We start from the raw sequence: 17,669 nt of genomic DNA, 5'->3' as shown, positions 1-17,669 counted from the left end.
AAGCCTGGTCTCTACTTAAATTGGAAATATTTAGTGGGAGAGGATAATCATGAGTTCAGTGAATATCTGGGAAAATTAATTTTAAGGCATGTCTGTGACAGGCTTTTTTGTGCCAGAATAACAATATTGTTAAGGAACAGCTCCTTTTTTACTTCATCTTTTTTTTTCCTTTGGCAGAGAAGTTGAAATTTCCATAATGACAAGAAACTTAGTGCAATGCAGTTGAATCCACTTAAAAGTCTTTTTGCCAATATGTAATAATTTTTGTTTCACTTATTGAAATCAGCTAAACCAAGAGAACTCTCTTGTGACAGCAAAAGCAGTACTCGCACAAGGAAGGTTTGCTTGGATAACTATTCTAGAATACCTACACCTGGAAATTTTAAGCCTAAGACATCACTGGAGTAAATACATAGAAATATAGCTATATTGCAAAGACGTGATGAAGAAAACAACCTGAGTAATCTCCAGTCTATCCCAATGGACAGATGAGAAAGCTTCCAGTTCCTACATAAAGAGAGGCAGCTTCCTGTCTCTTATTTATGCCCCAATGAGTAGGAAGACAACAGTAACAAACACTGCCAGCCTTGCCTTCATTCTTTGAAGCTTATTTCCTTACAGTGTGCACACAAACCTCTCCAAGGGTATTGCCTAACTCACCAGACAGCCTCCCCGAGGTATGTTCTTAAGAACTAATGCATGTCACACCCATACAATCCTCTTTTCCTGCATCTCCAGGCAAGGGCTCAGCATGGCCCATAAAAATATACAAATCATGCGCTGAGTGTTGTAACCAACGCATAAAAGAAAGTATTTCCTTGCCCTGAGGAAGCCAACAGCAATAAAGAGATGGAAAAGACTGGGGAAGATCTAGAGGAGGTCAGCTCTTCTCTAGCTGAAATAAGAGGGGTCTGACCTGGAATATTGTGTGTGGTTTTGGTCACTGCAATAAAGGAACACTGATCTTTTCTCTGTGATGGGAGTGACTGGGCCAGAGGGAATGGCCTGAAGCTGAGTCAAGGGAGATTTAGGTTGGATATTTGGAAAAGGTTCTTCACCCTGAAGGTGACTGAGCACCAGAACAGGCTCCCCAAGGAAATGGTTATAGCACCAAACCTGACGGAGTTCAAGAAGTGTGTGGACAATGCTCTTGGGTATTTGGTGTGACTCTTGGGGATGGTCCTGTGCAGGGCCAGCAGCTGGGCTCCATGATCCTTGTGGGTCCCTTCCAACTCAGCATATCATGTGATTCCATGAAGCTGGGTGATGGAGAAGCCAAACCTCCACGCTGGCCAGCAGCATTGGGCAATGGGGCAGAGGGTTCCCCTCGTGGCTCAGTCCACCCCAAGCAGCTGAGGTGGCCCTTGGAGGAGCTCGGGCTGCTGCTGACTGGCAGGACTGGGATGGCTCAGGCACTGCACCTGCCCAGCATCTATCCCTCAGCTTGAGCTTGTCTGGCTCCCCTGGACATCGGGGAGGGAGCTTAGAGAAATCTGTGGCTTCTGGCAGCTGGTGTAGTGCCCTGGACACTGCAGAAAAACATTATTTCTGCTGACAGATCGAAGGAGCTGTGATGGGCATGCAGGGGACGGCTTGCAAGTGGTTGGTGCTCTGCTGCTGGTCTTTATAGGCTGGACCTATCACAGAAAGGGCCTTTCAAATGTTACAGATACTTTAAAAATCTTTTCTTAGCAGCTTGAAGTATTAGCCTTTATCCTCTTCCTAATTTTTGGGGCAATATTTTCCAGGTATACTTACAAACTCAAAACATAGGCTTCCTGACGTAGGCTGAACGTATAGAGGAAGAAGCTGGCATAAAAAAAAAATTGAAGCAATACCACCTCCCAGAGAACCACACTGGAGAAGTTTTTGCAAACCTAATCACCTACTCCTAAAAGAAGTCACTCAACCAGCTCCTCTCAAGCCAAAGCACTGAACGCTTAACAACAAATTGAGATGTTGGCTGAAATAGGAAAAGCCTTTTAAATCTATATTGACCAATGCAGTTCAAAAGGGAGGTTTATTGTTGCAAGTGTATATACTATAAATAAGGGGGTTATTTGGTGTTCTGAGAGTTGCGTAACAGATTGTTTTATGTGATCTTTCAAGCAATGATTTTAGCATGAGTGAGGTGGGTGGTTCTCTGAAGTATAGGATTTCACCAGTGTGCTAAGGCTTTTGGGAGTGCTTCCACCTTAAGAAAGACGCATTTCTCATGCTGGGGTTTTTAGCTCTCCCAGGAGACAGAGAACAGGCGTGGTGATAAAAGGGCATAACCCCCTGAGAAGTAAGCAGAGGGGAGCGAAGAAAAGAAAAAACTGTGAGGGTAAAAGAGGAGTGAGATTTTTTTTTTATTGCTCTTCCAATCAGGGAGTTGTCTCTTCACTTCAGTTTTGGAAATAACTTCTTGTTAATATTGCCAACACAGGCAGCACTGGGGGAGCGGGGGCGGGGGGGGAGTCAGCTAGATTCTAGCAGCATTTCCAGAGTCCTTGACAGCAAAACACAGGTGCCTTTGTGCTCTGTGGACATCCAGCAATCCTCAAATCACCCTATAATACGGCAAGGAAGAAAAAAAGGTCACAGGACAAGGAAGGGTGTGTGATCAGATATGGGGAGGGTGCCACCAGGCAGGGTGCCATGAGGCAGGTGTGGCAAGCTAGAATACAGTTAAAAGATGGCAGCTCCCTGTCTTCACCTGGAGGTCCTCAGGACTGCAGAGGGATCTGACCATGACTGGTATTCAATCTTGTGGTGTTAACTCTTTAAATTTCCACACTCCTGTTATGCTGTGTGGAGCCTCATTTCTCTGCTCAGAAACAGGGCAGTAGATTGCAAAATGTCTCTTGCAGATGCAATGCCATTAGGAAATGTAATGGTCAGGGAAGGCTGGGATGGAAAACAACCATGGAAGTAGATGCAGGTTACACCTCTGGTTCCTGTTGGCACGCAGTCTTGTGTCTCTGTTGATGCAGGATTATTTTTTGTTTGTCTGATGTGGTTGGGACAGGAAAGCCAAGCTCCTTGCCATCAGTCCATCTGAGTTAATGAGTATGGACTGGGTTTGCTCTATAAAAGGGAATGCCTTGAAGGAACACTGCAGTGTAATAAAAAAAGGTAATCCAAGTACTGCACCTAATTTTGTGCTTAGCACTGTGTAGCTGCAATGTTATTCACCCTTACTAGACCTTTACACCAGTTGGATTGCAAGACTAGATTTCTACCCAACATCTGAAAGAGAAAGAAAAGTTTGATCCAAAGGGTAGGGTTTAGGCCTGAACTGTGAAGTAGATCAAGCTGTAAACTTCACAGGCATTGCCCTGCTTCTAGCCATACATAAGTCTCAAATACCATGATTGATGGGGATTCATCACAGAGCCTAGGAAACTCCAGGTATATCCTAAGTGGAAAACTGTAGTTCCCCACTGCACCATGCACTCCTATGCAAGGTGCCGTCCACATTTTCTCCTGCAGTTTAGCTGTGAGATCTCTGGCTGCTGTCACCCAGCCCCACCCAGCTGAATGAAGGGGATTCTGCTTGAATGCATTCCTAAAAGCCTTCTTCCAAAAAGGCCAAGGGCCATGCCCAATTGCCTCACCGATTAGCTCATGGTGATCTAAGCCTCTGAGACAGGATCCAGGATGCCTCACCCTCCCCCGACTGTGGAGACAGGTTTTTAAAGACCGATGGGTGGTGGTAGCCCAGCAGCACTGTCTGTGGGTACTTACTGAAAGACTAGCAATCCTTAAAAACTTGAAAATATTGTCCCAGTGCCTACCATAAATCACCTTTACTGTAAATCAACTCAGGCCTGCCTTGCATCCATGGACATGGAGAATAATGCATCACGACTTTTACAGTTGTGCCTAGAGGAAAAATGTGATGGAGTCTACCACAGCTTCCTCGGAGGTCATGTTTTCTGAGCCCTCTGCCCAGCTTGCTCATTTCTCTTAAAATTTTTGCTCACCTCTCCAACCCTTTATTGTAATATAGTGCAAACATAAGTCTGTATCCTGGCCCCTACATAAGACTCACTGTGGCCCTACGTGAACAATTTCCCTGTTGAGAGAATAGAAACCAAATCAAAGAGGATACTTGTCACTGGGTCATTACTTCATAGACTCTTTTTCTAAAAAAGACTGAGCCAAAATCCTGCCTTTATCCATCTCTGAACTCTGGATAAACTTACACTTGAAATGCACACATGGGCCCATAAGCAGGGCCTGACCCACATTAATTCCTGAGCAAGACATTAATAATGCACAAGAATTAGAAACTTGGGACACTCAGCTTGACATACCAAAAGGTCATGTCCACAGATTGAGTTGCAGGTCTCAGCACCAAGGCCTGCGTGACTTCTCTATGACAGCAGAGGTGGAGGAGCCTTTCCAGGTGGCATTCCTTCTCCCTGTCCCACCAGCAAGGACAGCAGAAGGCATGGTGTGCATTACTGCTCTGGGTTTCAGCACATCTACCTGTGGTAACCGGAGAAGCCGTGGCAGAGCATGAAGAAGGCAAGCTGGAATTGATCCAATAAACGTGCAGTCCACCAGCCTATCCTGTTGCAAATCCCACTGAGAGGATGTCAGTACTGCTGTGTCAGAGATTATGGAAGAATGGGCCTTTCACGTTGTATAATTATAAATACAAAAATAAATGCAAATGAAATGATGTTTCCTGTCATAGTAACTGAGAACCATGTGTTAGAAAGTGACAGCAAGAGCTGAATCTCACAGGTAGCAGCTTGACCTCTGAAGTTTAGCAACCAGGAGGAAGACTCACACATCTGGAGTGCCAGGTAATACACAGAGGAGTCACTCTGTCAAGCAGCCAGTGTGGATCTCAGCTGCCAGGAGACTTTGCCTGGCTCAGTGCATCTGTGCCTTTATCTCCTGGGACAGGGAGGAGGGAGTTAACAGTTTGTAGCTTCCTACCCCTGCCTGAAGGCACAGGATGTGCCCAGGCAGAGAGGAGGGGTGGATTGATGGGCCCTCAGGCTGCATACAGAAAGGGAGGCTTACAGGGTGTCTGGGGTGACCTGTGGAAGCAAAGGGCTCTCAGGCTGCACACAGCAGCACTGGTGCAGCTGCATTTTGTACCACAGAGGTAAAAGCCCCCCGAGGTGTGCAGAGAAAGCACCAGACTGGGCTGGTGATGTTTGGAGAAAGTAATATCTGCAAGGCATCCTGCTTGTCTGAGCTCTGTGTCCTTCCACCCCTGGCTGAGCTGCCAAAGGGCATGGAGCCAGCAGAAACATGTGATACCTTGCCACTGTGCACCTGCTTCAGGAGCTGGGCACTGGGTACTTCACTCAGTGTGCAGGTGTCTGCATCAACACCTTCCTCAGAGGGCTTCTGGCCAGCCTGCCACATCCCCAGGTGCTCAGGGATCCTCCAGAGCTGGATGTGCCTCAGGCCTTGCACAGGGCTTGTGAAATCCACATCTCTCCACTGCTCTGTCTCTCCAGCTGTGCTATGGGGCTGTCAGAAGTGCTCCCAGTGCTGGAGCTTATCTCGAATTCCCAGTGCCTCTTAGCTCTGTGTCCCTTAATCAGAAAAAGCCACAGGTGCTCAGAAGGCGTCTGCTGCCAGGGCTGACCTGGGGCCCATCCCACAGTGAACTTGCTGGAGGAGAGGAAAGGATGGGTGGACCCTGAACAGTGACCTGACACAGGGGGATGGAGTGAGGGGCTGCTCCTCATGCTGCTCTGTTTGTATAATCCATCACTGGCAGAGCTGCTCTGGGAGCTGTGGTTCTCCAACTGCCCATCACATGGGCTGCATGCTCTCAAAATGTGCCTCCTGGCCCCTTCACAACACACCAAAGCAATGAGGGAAGAAACAGATAAGGCTGAGAGTCCTAAAGTCCCTCATCTGGGGTGCCTGGAAAGCAGGACCTGGATGGCAATTCCTACTGCTGAGATGGGAGTTTTCTGTCTGACTTTTGTATTTGCTCCTGTTCTCCTCTGCTTTACCTGCTCTCTGCCTCTTCAAATGACAAGGGTCAGTCTCCTTATTCTCCCTAAATCGGGCAAATGTGCAGCTGAACATGGAGAGGGAGAAAGGAAAAGAGATTGTTAGCAGCCTTGGAATAGCATATAAATCAGGGGCTGTATCCATTGCTCTGCTCCACCACCACGGGGATTTGGAATGGATTGACACTGTTTTCCCACTCGTAAAAGGGAGATAATCAGTCTTCCTAAAACTGTTGCTGGGAGAAAGTTTGGCTTTGCTCATTACACTCTTAGAGGTTGTTAAAGAGCAGGCTAGCTGGTCTATCACCCGGCTGGAAGGCACTCTGTGACTTGAAAGACAACAGCTCCTTGCAGGGGGGAGGATCATAAATTCCACAGGGCACCAGATAAACTGGAGGAGGTGAAAACACAAAGGGGCAGTTGAAGTTTCAAATCCCTTCCCCCCCATCCTCTGCCTCCTTCCTCCCACCTTTGCCATGCCAACACAACAATAACGTTGGCAGCCCTCTCCATCACTGCTGGGGCTAAAGGAGCTCTGCTGCACCAGGTCCTGCTGCCCACGGCCGTGTAGCTCCTTAATCCCTGTTCCTCGCCCTTGGTCAGCAGGTGGATAGCTTGAGCAGCCTCTCACCTGGGAAAAACAGAAGAGGAATGGTGATAGAGGGAAGCACAAGGCTGGAGGGAGGCAGGGGGAACGGAGGGTTGCAGCAGGGGGGTGGGATAGAAAATCTGGAGCTGAACAGAAGGAAAAAATGGAGGTCCTGAGGTAAAAGCTGGAAGGGGAGAAAGGAGCACATAGACATGCTTGCAAAAGAAAGGCAGCAGGTGGAAGCATGGAGGAGGGTCTGTCAATTGGAGCTGGTGTTGCACACATTTCCTGGCAAGTGCGAAAAGATGAGAGGTCACACAGAGGCTCTTTCGCAGCACACACAGCTCCAGGCAGGTGCCTGGTAGCACTGATGCACTCAGTTAGCAGCCAGCTTCACCTGGCACTGCTGGAACAGTTTTGGAACCAGGCCAGAGATCCACAGAATAACATCCCCTTCACTTGGTGCAAACAGTGCCCACTTTGCCCAGCTCCAGCCCTGACTGTTTGTCTTCTCCATGGCAGGGTGGTGATCAGTCACACAGGGGTCACCCAACTTGTTCTGCTGCTTTGGTTGGACAATGCGGAATAATTACAGGAGAGTTCCCATGAGGATGAAGACAAGGAAAACAAGGCGGTATTTAAAAGTGTTACCAGTGTAATAATTTTGGAAGGGGGTTGGGAAGGGGAGGGAAGACAGCACTCAGAGCAGCAACAACCCAAGCATGCGCACAGTTACACTGCAAAGGAGTACTTTTAATAGGAAGGGTTATTTCACTTTTTCAAGGAAAGCCTATTTCACTTGGAAATTCCTGTAAACAACACCAACAAGGTGTGTTTCGTGTGGAGAAGCATGTATACAAGAGCCTAGAAATGCACCCAGGTCGCTGTGGTATGGCAAACTCCTGCTCATCTGCTGCTTGCTGCCTGGGGAGTTCACAACACATGCGGGGTCATTGCAGATGCAATGACAAGCAGCTACAATCATTATTTATTGGTAATTTGTTACCACACCTAGACAGTGTCTCTAAGCCCTAAAATGTGTGCTGTGCAAGGAAAATGAGGGGGGAGGCTAAATGCAGCTTTGGGAATAGCATGCAACTGACAAACCTCTTTGGGGAAGACAGACTCTTCGCTGGTTGTTTTTCATTGCACAGAGGAATAACTGCAGTAGCTATGCAGCAAAAGACATGTCCACGTCTTCCCACTGCTGGGAGACTGCTCTGCTAGAGATTCCCAGGGCAGGTACAGCCACAGAAAGGGGACAAAGCCGGAGAGGCTACAACAGCAAGATTGACGGACTTCAGCCTGGCTCCTTATGCTCTTGGACTCACCTCCAAATTCTCCTTTATCCAGAAACATTAACCCCAAGCCCTCACTGACTGCATCTATTTTGCAGCAGCGATGCACGCTCAGGCTTGGAAAAACACCGGTCATTAATGGATCCTGCACAGAAAGTGATGGCAGGCTACTTGCAGCCCTTGGGCTGAAAAACACATTCCCCCAAATGAAGGGTAAAAGAATTTGCCTCTTTGTTTTAAGGATTGTTCTCCCCAACCCTAAGCACAAGCTGAATATTCATGAACCTCCTATATGAATTGGTTATCTTCTAAAAGCAAATACAAAGTCCCCATTCTGCATGAGGTGCCCAGGCACCGGACAAAGCCAAGTGTCTGCTCTAGCCGTGGGTTTCCCAGGGACTCTGTGTGCTGCTTTAAACCAGTTATTCTCGCCTATTAAAACAGGATCAAAATGAACAAAGAGGAAAAGATCCTTCCAGAGCTGTTTGAGGCAGCTGCAGCTAGTTCAGACTTCCACATCTCTTGACCTAACATGACTCCCAGGCTGCCACATTGTCTGCATGGGAAGCCAGAAGGGAAGGTAACGTGATTTTTATTGTAAGAGCTGCTCACCAGTGCAGTCAGCCTAATTTATGTTGAGAGTTCATGTTGCTAAGTAGCTTGCCAGCACAGAGGTCCAGCTTCATGGCCGAGCTGTATTTGTGGCAGGAACAAATGGGTGTGTATGAGCACAGACCTGTGTAATGGCTCATTTGCAGGTGTTTGTGGTAACATGCACAGGGGAAATGGGCATTTGTGGGCAGGAGCACTCCTGAAGTTGTTGAGGACATCTGAGGATGGTTCATTCCTTGTATAGATGGATCTGACATGATGACATTTAAGAACTGGGTATCACTTGGGAGACAGGCCTGGGTCCCAGTGAGATAGCAGGAATGCGAAAAAAAAAATTTAAAAAAAAAAAAAAGGTGAGCACTCGCAAGTGTGTACACAAAACACACAAGACATGTCTACTGTCTGTGCTGGGTCTGTCGGGAATGGAGTTAGGACAGTCACTTTTTTCACAGCAGCCTGTGCAGTGCATCTGCCTCCCAAAGGGAAGTGGTGAATGAATTTCTTGTTTTGTTTTGCTTCCACGTGCAGCTTTTGCTTTTCTTGTTAAACTGCAATGATCTTGACCACAAGGGGATTTTTTTCTCCCCCTGACCTATTGAGGTGGGGGGAATGAGAGTGGCTGAGTGGGCAGCTGGTCATGGTCAGTGCACCATTGCCTTGTCATTCAGGTGGCCTGCCCCCATCCCAAGACCCCGTGTGCAGACAGTGGAGATTCTTAGGGACTTGTTAGGGATTTTTTAAATTCTTTGGCGGTTGGTAAGCAATTCAGAGGGCCTGTGTGGGGAACTGCCTGGGGCTGGGCAATAGGAAGGAGTATCAGGGTCAGACTGACCTTGTCTGAATGCCTGGAAACACAGCTGTCATTGCCCCTGAAAATATCACCCAGTACTGGTGCTATATCCCAGTACAGCAAGTGCCTCTGGGCTGGCCTTGCAGACTGGGATTTCTCAATTGCCAGGGACCAACCAGTGCCTGTCTGTGCAGCGAGGGGAGCGGGCTGCTGAGAGGGGGGATGGGAGGTGCAGCTCCCAGCATGTGCTGAAGAGCAGAGCTGGGGCATGTGGAGACCTCCACGGCAGCCTCCCTTGCCCACATCAGTGCAGCTCAGAGCTCCAGCCACGTGTGTCCCTTTGCCTATGCTCTGTGCTATCCCAGGACACCGGGGTGCCCAGGACTGTCTCTGCTACTGATTTCTTTCCAGCTCAGAGCAGCCAGGTCTCCTGCAACCACCGAGGGGCAGAGGGGAAATGCCCTTGATCAGTCCCATTGTATATCTTCCGCATCTGTGCAAGTGGCAGAGAGACCCAAGTTCTCCAGAGAACAGCCCTGGTAGGTGGCACCAAAAATTGCACTTTCTGAGCTACAAGTGCTTAGTCCCCACTCGCTTCCTTTTCCCAACACCCTCAGAAGATGCTGAAGCATACCAGTGGGACTGATAGTTCCATGGGCCAACTCTACACCCTGCCGAAGCAGCAGGCACTGGCACGGTCACAGCATGGTTTATGGGATTCCTGGACACAAATCCCTTCTGCAGCATGGGACAGAACCTGGCACACGTGCACCTGGCAGGCCCCAGTGCCCCTCCCATCTTCCCCAAGGGCTGTGTGTTTTTCTCACTGCCTTTGTGCCAGCACCTTCTCCACCTCCAGGCCCACTATGCCGCAAGACCTTGGCAGCCTCCTCTTTGCCCTGGTGAGACTGCCCAGGAGAAGGAGGATGAAGAGAGGAGACCACAGTTTTGTTAGACCACAGACCATTTCTCTCCCTGCACTTTGTGTGCCTGTAGGGAGAGGTGGGCAGAAATGGTGGTGTTCTGCTCCATGTCCCCTCCTGGCTCCCTATTCTTGCCCTTTTAACCTCTGACCTTCATCCTCCTTCTCGCGTGAATTGTTTCCATTTCTGTTGTTTTCCTTTATGCCCTCTTCCCCCTCCAAGAGCCATATGTTTTAGTTAGGATCAGCTGACACCCAAACTGAGGGGTAGGGTTTTCCCCAGCAGTCCTTGGCTGGTGGCCACATAATTAAAAGCAGCAGGGGAGCGGCGGCAGGAACCCAATCTGGCATTAATGAGAGCGAGAGGTTGTTGTGTGACCGGCTGAGCTGCAGGAGCCTAGCCGAACAGCAGCTCAACAAATGGCACCGTGTGCAGGGCTCTGTGTTAGCATCACATGCATCTCCATTACACCTGGGCTGCTCAGCCTCCCAGCTTTGCCCTGTCCTCATCACCCCTCTTGCATAAGCAAATGGTAAAGACTGGATTCTGCTTGTTTGCTGCAGAAAAAGAAAAAGAGATGTCTGACATTTCTACTTGGGTAGAATGTTAGGGTTTCTGTCTTGCCCATCTCCAGAGCTATTGGGATCCTGATGGGGCTGGTGATGTGGGACTGGGCAGGGTGGAAGAGGACTATCTCCATTCGCTTTGCTGGGAGCCTGCTTCCCCCAGCAGGTAGTGAAGCCAGCAAGGTGTCCATAGGCAGGGAGGACCAGGCAGGGCACAAAGAGTTGTCAGGCTTTGCTGTCATCATGCAGGGATCTGACCACTGCTTGGATTTGTGGGATGCAGTTGCTTTGGGCCTTATTGCCCTTCAGACCCCCAAACCCTTGTGCTTTCTTTATGCAGACTGATTACTGGCTGCCAGCTTCAAAAGTCTCTTGGCTGGCCACTCTCTTGCAAAGTCTGCATTAAGAAACTCCTTCTCAATGTAGCTCACTGCTACGTTGTACAGCAAAACATGAGGGGCTTTACAGCAGCTACCAGTTGCAGTTTATTTCAGCTCCTCCATGCAGAGCACAGCAGGGGCTTGCTGACACAGCTCTGTGAGACGAAGATTGGCTTTTGCACAGCCCTAACTGGTAGCAGATGTGGCGAAGGTCCTGAAGTCCCTCATGTGAATGCCAGCAGATGTAATTATATAGTTTAGCTATTACTATACCCCTGCACACAGCAGTGGTCTCACACTGGAAGTTTGGAGGCAGTCCATAACCTTTGTGCAATCTTGGGAATTGATTGCAGTCTTGAGGAAGCTACAGCTGACACAGGCCAGAGACATCAAAACAGAGTATTGCCCACAACAAGCAATCTTCGCACGGTATTAGCTAAGGAGTGACATGTCATAGGTGGTCATATCTATTATCTGTTTAGCTACACCACATAATTCACACAGTCACAGAAGTCACGTCCCTAAAATTTCCCAAGTGGACAATCCTCATCATGGTTTTCTGACATCCACATAATTCAACATTTTCATGCTGCTCAAAGCAGCTAAGCAAGCACCAAACTTTCAGTGTAACAAACCCTTTGAACAAAAGCAGCACCTTAAAGGCTAGGTCAACATCCAAGAGTTTCTCAGCCTTTTCTGGAATAAGGGAATGCATGAGCAGTTTCTGCTCTTTTAGAATATGAATACAGAATAAATTCTGCCAGGAGCTTCAAAATTCATCATTTGGAGCTGGGAACCTAAAAGACAGGCAGTGTTTGGTCAGTGTACATCAGGAGAGTTTGTAGCAGCATCTGCATTGCTGCAATAGAGGTGTGACTCATAAGAGTCACAAAAAGACTTACATTTTTTGCACCCTGTGTAGAAAGCAAACCCATCACAGGTGTTTCCACAGACCCTTTGCACAGATCACTACTGGAAAACTCCCTTATCAGGTCAGGAATTCTGAGTTGTGCCCTCAACAGAAGGGATATATGAGATATTTATGATTTTGAGGTTGTTTCCTTTGTATGCAGCCTGAGTGGGGTCCTGTGAGGTTGAATTGACCAGATGTCCAAGGTCAGAGACATGGAGGTGAAGCCATTCAGTGCTGAGCTGCCAGAGGCACTGCTGTGCTGGTTGGTGAGGACTGAGTGTGGCCCCTGCATCAGTGAACAACCAAAAACTTCCACTGGGAAATGGCACCCAGCCACCAGCGTGAAGTGAGTGCACCCTGGTCTGCACACACGCTTGCTGTGCTGTGCACCTGCTCTCAAAAGCCTCTGTGAGCCCATTCACTGGGGTGAATCACAAAGATCTCCTGTGCAATGACAACTGCATCCCAGCAAAAGCCCCAGTGCAGGGGCCTCATACTGGCTTTGCAGAGCCTTCCACAGGCAGAACCTTCTCAGCACCTAAAAATGCCCCAGGCTTCAGCTCTAAGGAGAGCTGTTGAAATGTTACCTGCAAACATGATTTTGTCTTGCTGAATACAGCAAGACAATTTTGCACTCCACTGCAATATTGTTGGGGTGACCTGGGTGTAAGAGGGTTAGACAATAACACTAAAGATAGGAAGTGTGCCTGTGCAATAGGTTAGCTACAGAACAATGTCCTGTCATAAACAGAGTTTGGCCTCATCTACACAGAAGGAATCAGCCTAAGTTTACCATATCACAGCCTTGCAGAAATCCTGGACCAAATCCTGACATTTCACTAGCTTCAAGACTGGTGCTAACTCAGAAAATAGTTAAATGCAGTTCTAGTTCTCTGTGGATGAAAAGGATTGATTTTCCAGTTCTGCGAGAGGAATACTGTACCTGGCTGCTTCAGGGCTGTGGTAATTGCAACAGGGATGGGACTTTGGCAGGCCAAGGAGTAGGAGGCAAGAACAAGCCATGAACCGTATATGTGAGGCCACAACAACAGATGGGGCTGGAGGAAAACCATCCAAATTAAAATTGTCCACGGGTGAAGCAAAGACCGGCTTGCAAAAACCTGTCTCTGAACGTGCCCACACAGAATGGGTGTTTGGGTCTCAGTCCAAGCCTTCCTGGAAGCTCAGTGGTGTAAGAGGTTAAGAGTGAGAGCAGAAGAGATCCCAGGGTTCATATCAGCAGAGGGTTCAAACCGGGTTACAGAGTCCAAATCCAACAGCTCCTTTGTCCAGTGACTCATGATGATGAGGGCAGTTTTGCAGAATCACAGCTCCAGGCCTTTGGATGTTTTGAAGAAGGCACCTCAGTGCTGATGCATGTGAACTGCTCTCTGCTGAGCTCTGTGAGTAGAGAGCATGGATGGCATCTGACCAGTTCTGGCTTTACCCACTCCCTCTGTATCACCACCATCACAGACAGTGAAAGAATTGCACAAAGGTTTGTTCAGCTGCCTCCCCCACTCTGACTGTGGTGGGAGGCAAGAAAGCATGGGCTGTGTTTTCATCCAGCCTGGAGGAGACTCTGAGGAGCCACTGCAACCGGCTTCAGTCAGGTGAAAGGTCACTGCAAAAGGCAAAGGGAAAAAAAAGAACCAGTTTTCTTTTCCCACTGGGGAAAAACCAAACTCATGTGCCTTAAACACACTAAGAAGAACAACATCAATATCATTAACACATTAATTACTTCCGGAGTAGGCTGGAGGGTTGTAGGGCTGTAAAATACACGTCAAAAAGCATCTGTCAGGCATGGACTAGGTTTAGTTAATCCTGCCTTGGAGAGGAGGATGAGTTAGCTGGTCCCAAGGTCTTACTCTGTGTTCAGTGATTTCCCCATTCCTCATGGTACTGAGGAACCAAATACAGCTATTAAAAGCTTTGTAAGTTCCCTATTGGTTTGTGTTTCTTCCATTAAAAAACCCAACAACAACAACAAAACAAAAACTCAAAAAAACCAAACAGACTCACCCATGGTTTATTTAGGAAGGAAATAGATATTCAGGGAAGGAAAACATCCTCTATTTATTCCGTAGTCAATGCTTAAGGGAGGACTGTGAGAGTAACCAGGTCCTGCAGTGCTTTCTAAATGGAGGCAAAACTTGTCCTGTGGGAACAAAAAGATAAACCACAGCCAGCACTGCAATCTCTCCTGTAAGTGCCTCCAGTTTCTTGGACTGGTAGCTTTCAACTTCTCTGATTATAGATCTTCCCATGATTTTCTCCCTTTGAAGATGCAGTCCCCATACAGTGAATTTAAAGTGGCCAGCAAAAGGCTTGCTCTCCTTAATTACCTTTCAGAATAGAGGGTCTGCAGGCCACAGGTCAAAGGGCACTTTGTTGAAGAGAATTCAGAGTTAGGCTCTTCAAAACCAAGTGCAAGGGATCGGACATCTGAACATGGTATTGCCCGGGGCTCTGCCTTGGATTGGGCTCCCATTTCGGAGCCCTTCTTTGGGACAGACCTAAAAACAAGCAGTTCAGTGTAAAGGGGGCTGTGCACAGGCAGAGGGGAAAAAAAAAGAAGTATTTTTGATTAACAGTGACAGACTGGTCTACAACCCCCCTGGGGCTTGTCAGCAACCTCATCGCAGGCCGCGCTGCCATGTCTCACGCACTGCTCGGGGAAGTAGCCGGGCCTTTGCTCAGACACGGGACACGGCGTCCTCCTGGGCCCTCTGCAGCCCTCACAAAGCTCCCTGACACACACACACACCGCGGGACAGTGACACTGCACAGCTCTTGTGGCAGGGCAGGAGCCTTGTGGAAGTTACATGAGTTCCTCACTTCTGCAGCTCCTGGGGGCTGCCAGGAGTTTCTCTTTCAGTTCATGCCCCGGAGGGATGGAACACACCACGCTGCAGCACGGAGCATTGTCAGCAGAGACTGAAATGGGTTGTGCTTGGCAAGCACAGTGGAAAGGAAAAAAAGGGTGACCTGGGAGGATTGCTGTTGTCACTTCATTTTTCCATTGCATCTGCTGGCTTGTTGGTTTTTATTTTTTTCTATCAAGCCTGAAGAAAGAACAGAAACAAAATATAAATGAGCTCTCTCACTGTAAGTGCTACAGCAGGGGAGCATTTTTGAAAAGACGAAAGCAAGGTCTGGGTTATAGTCTCCATCCTTACATTCACCTCCTTCTCTGTCTCTTCCCTCCCTGTCTCACTTTCTCTCCAGCATCCCACCACCACTGCCTCTCAGGGCGCTGAGCTGATGCTTGTGCTGGTGCTTTGACAGGTTACCAAGGAATTATATCACTCACAGGCTGGCCCTGAAGAGACATTTTTGAAAGCAGCTCAGCTCTCCCCACAGTGAATTACCAACAGATGCAATGGCTCAAATATGACAGCAATTGAAGGTGATAAGAATGTCATTGTCATCTGAGCTGCTGGGAGCAGCTCAGGCTGCTCAGAGGGGCCAAGTGAAGTATTGACCTCAAAGCTCAAACTGCACAGACAGTACTGGCCTCCAGCAGCACCACCTCCAAACCACCTCTGGCAGAAGATGAATCTCATTGGCATCTCCCTCCCCTAGAGAAACCCAGCCCTTGCCACCCAGTCCAACACAGCCCCTCTCCTGCTGGCTCGGCTGAAGGTCCAAGGAGTGAGTGGTCCAGGCAGGTCCTGTCCTGCAAAGGACCTGGCATGGGGAGGGGTTGTTCTGCCACCCTCTGGGCTGTACCCTACCTCCCCAAGGCAAAGCATGCAGTATTGGGCTCAGGCACACCATGTGTCCCTCAGGAAATCTGCTTCACCCTTCCCTACTGGCATGTCCCCCGCACCACCTGCCTCTATCCATCCCCGGGCAGCAGCAGAGCCAGAGGACAGGGGTTATCCGTGCTCCACACCAACACTCTGGCAGCTTCAATTGCCCATTTCCATGACAGCGTCACGGGCTGCAGAGAAAGGTTTACAGAGGGCACAATGCCAGGAAAGTCCCTGGAGATCTACGTAGCGAAAATTCCCTTTCAAACCACAATCTCACCCACAGCGCCCATGACAATTGACCTGTCCTAGAACTGAATACAGGGAAAAGGTCTTTATTTTTATGCATTTGACTGGCAATGAGTACAAGGTGGACCGCTGGACTTGGGTCTCCATTTACTGGTAGAACTGCAGTGGCTGAGGGAATCACAGCTCCCAAAGCCTCAGAGCAATCATGTGCTTGCTTGTAAGAACAGTTTTGAAGCTGGAGGACCCTTTACCCAGACCTGGAAACAAAAAAGCCAACATTTCTTCATTCCATAGCATGTCTCAGAGAACCACAGGTACCATGAAATGCCTTGAAACCAGGTAGCAGCCAAAAGCAGGCTCCTAAAGTTAGGACATTCTTCTGAATGCCAGGGAGAAGGCTGTGTGTACACCCTGCCTCTGAGTGTAGCCTCAGGCAAGCCACTGACTTGGTAGCCTGCACCTCAAACCTGCTAAAAGGAACCTTTCCTGGTCTTGCTTTAGCCCTCCAAGAACATGAATTCCTCTGCAAGCCCAGCACATATCACTCCACATTTAGCTGGCCAAGTAGACCCTCTGGAGCTGCAGCCCTGGGCCCTTTAATTGCTGCTCCTGTATTTCAGATGGCTCTTGCAAACCTCCTGTAACCTGAGCAGACAAAATTGGTGCTGGCACTGGAAAGCAGTTATGCAATATGCAGGAGGTAAAACCCTCCTTGCAGGGGCACGTGAAAAGAGATACAAGTGGGAGGCTCCAGTTGCTGAGGTGAACACCATGTCCCACGAGGAGACTGGGAGAGGAGAGATATGCATGTCATAGAATCACAGAATGGTTTGGATTGGAAGGGACCTTGAAGATCATCTAGTTCCAACCCCCACTCCAGTGACTGTCTCCCTCCTTGCTGTCGTTCTCCCAGCCCATCTCTGCCACGAAGAGTGGACAGATCTAGAGACGGTGAAGACACTGCTGGAAAAATCAGCAGTCTGAATCTGAAAAGCCAAGACAGGAGGCCTGTGCAGATGCTGTTCACCCTTGTGAACATGTTTCAAGTATCACCTTTTTGTGTTTAAAGCTATCAAGTCAGCCACATGTTCACTGAGTTGTATCTTGTCTTCTGTCTCTCAGTGCTACCCTGGAGCATGCAAACACAGGAGGCTCCTGAAGCATAGCTGGGAAGGTGCTGGGCACCCCCACAGGGTGCAGCCTGCCACTTGTTGCCCTGGTAAGTGTGATGTGCCATGCCATGCCATGCCATGCCATGCCTGGCTCCTCCACCAGCCGGGCCCTGCTGCTCCCAAGGGCAGGTTTTGGCTGAGGCAGACTGGCTCTGGCACGTGTGAGCATCAGGGCATGGATCTTGTTTCCTTGCACTGGCATGTGCTGCGCTGTGTGGTGGGGCTGTACAGGCTTGAGCTGTCCTGTCTCCTCAGGTGAAGTCTGAGGCTGATCCCACCCCTGCTGCCGGGGCAGCTGCTCCAACCTGTAAAGGCAGGATTTTGCCCACAGCATGTTTTTCTCCAGCCATGCAAATTAATGTGGAGTTAACCAAGAAGTGGGATCTCACCAGTGCTCTGCACCACCTGCCTGTGTTGGAATTGCTAGTACTCCTCTCCTCCTTT

The 17,669-nt window shown here is 48.9% G+C and overlaps 1 protein-coding gene and 1 long non-coding RNA gene across 2 annotated transcripts in view; both read right to left on the bottom strand.

Moving 5' to 3' along the window:
• The window catches only part of ATP1A1 (ATPase Na+/K+ transporting subunit alpha 1), a 179,241-nt gene that overhangs the window by 35,616 nt on the left and 125,956 nt on the right, over positions 1 to 17,669 (bottom strand). The gene's annotated exons all lie outside the window — the stretch shown is intronic.
• Positions 5,045 to 17,129, bottom strand: LOC135294671 (uncharacterized). Its single transcript, XR_010356759.1, has 3 exons — positions 14,072 to 17,129; positions 12,990 to 13,670; positions 5,045 to 6,606 (listed from the first exon to the last, which is right to left on the bottom strand). It is a non-coding gene; the product is annotated as an uncharacterized LOC135294671 (long non-coding RNA).

Source organism: Passer domesticus, chromosome 2 (assembly GCF_036417665.1).
Source record: "Passer domesticus isolate bPasDom1 chromosome 2, bPasDom1.hap1, whole genome shotgun sequence".
NCBI classification, from domain to species: Eukaryota; Metazoa; Chordata; class Aves; order Passeriformes; family Passeridae; genus Passer; species Passer domesticus.
The sequence above is the reverse complement of the archived record's forward strand: the minus strand, read 5'-3'. Positions and strand labels throughout refer to the sequence as shown.